This window comes from Chrysochloris asiatica, unplaced genomic scaffold (assembly GCF_000296735.1).
Source record: "Chrysochloris asiatica unplaced genomic scaffold, ChrAsi1.0 scaffold00097, whole genome shotgun sequence".
NCBI classification, from domain to species: domain Eukaryota; kingdom Metazoa; phylum Chordata; class Mammalia; order Afrosoricida; family Chrysochloridae; genus Chrysochloris; species Chrysochloris asiatica.
In genome coordinates this window covers 1556146-1557907 of record NW_006408615.1, presented here as the reverse complement: position 1 = coordinate 1557907, position 1762 = coordinate 1556146, and positions in this window count along the sequence as shown.

Here is a 1762-nt window from a genome sequence, read left to right as displayed (position 1 = left end):
ATGAGGGAAATTTCCCATGAACTTCCCGAAGCCCCTCATAGATGTTGAATAAAGGAGCATGTGTGCACACCAAGTGATCAGAGCATACTGAATGGAATTTGTAACATTTAAAAAAGTGAAGAGTCCTTTTTAAACAGAATGAAAGCCTGACTCAAAGGAATCAAGTTGTAAAGGCAGAGTGGCAGCACCAATAGGTGTCCAAGCAGAGTCTGACAGGAAGCTCGCTTCTGGGGCCAGGAAGCAGACAGCATACTCACAGGGGAGGGGTCCTGTCCCCACGGGCCCACCTGGACTTTCAGGAGCCCCAGTCTCTGCAAAGTCCACTCTGGGAAAGGACACATAAGCAGCAGCTGAGAAGACACAAAGTGGAGAGGTCAAGAGTATTTTGCTGGAGCCATGGGGGTGGGGTGAGGGGATGGGCTGGTCACAGTGAATCTACCTCTATGACAGCGCTTCTCTGCCTCAGTTTCCCCCTATTGAACCCAGAGCCCTGTGTGAGGAAGTGATCCCTTTCACCCCACTCAGCACGCCTTGAAACAACCTCCATCCTCTCCACGCAAGGTCTCTCAGTGGCCACCCTAGACCTGCCCTAGGTGAGCAAGGGGATAGCAATAGACCCCTTTGCCTCCTCTGGTGGCTCAGTCCAGCTCTCAGGCCCTCTAGTGATCCCCTGGGTTCCCAGGTCCTTACAACAAGACCTCATAGGCCCTCAGGGTTGCCCATCCCCAGGCAGGACAGGTAAGAGGCCCATAGGAAGGACTTTCGGAAGGCAAGCAAATTGAACATAGGAGGAGAATGTGGTTGTGTCAGGGTGGACTCAGGCCCTCCTCAGGTAGCAGGATGGTGTGGGAAGGGACCTGGAGTTGGCTCTTCTCTTTCTTTCCTGGACTGTGAGGGAAATGCTAGGCGCAAATGCTAGGAGGGGAAAAATGACCTCCAGAATTCACTTTTTCCATCAGGTGTTTATTGATGGTAATTCACTATGCATGCAAAACGACTTATAATTACTGTCATCTTCCTCAGAAACCCCACCGTAGCCCCACCAGCCCCAGAACTGAGTCTGGAGACTTAAGCTTGGGGCCATTGTGTCCCAAGGACTCACACAGGTAATGGGCCCTCCAGGAGAGTCAGGACAGTGGACAGAGGCTGAAGAGCAAAGTGGGGACAAGCAGGGGGTCCCAGGAAGAAAGAGGAGAGCTGCATGAGTCCTGGAGCCTGGAGATTCTGGCTTGGGCACAGAGGTGAGGTATCGCAGCTGCATGCTGTGAAGGGACTCCCAGCCAGGTATGGGGTGCCCAGATCAGCGGACTCCCTGCACAGGACAAAGGGTATACTTTCTGTGGGAAATGAGTCCACCGCAACACAAGACAGGGATAACAGCCAGTTCTGGGGAAGGGCTTCAAAGTACCATTTGCTGGAAGAAACCCCAAGTCCTGACCCAGCATAGATCTGGAACACCCAGAGATCCAGGACGGATCTGGAGGCTGGGGGGCGGGGAGGGACACACTGTCCAACTCCACAAACTTCCCGCTGGTCCATCATGTCCTCCCAGAGAGGGGCCCAGGCTGCCTGGCCTTCTCTGTCGCCCTCCAGAGGCGCGGCTGGGGCGCAGCGTCCTCTCAGCATCCCTTTCGGCTCCTGGGGTCTGGTGCAGGGCCCCCCACCTCCACAAGCCCACAGCGCCGGGCACGCGCGCCGGACGCGCATCTCACAGGGTGTCCGGCAGCGACAAGGCGGGCACGCTGCGACGCCCAGAGCCGCT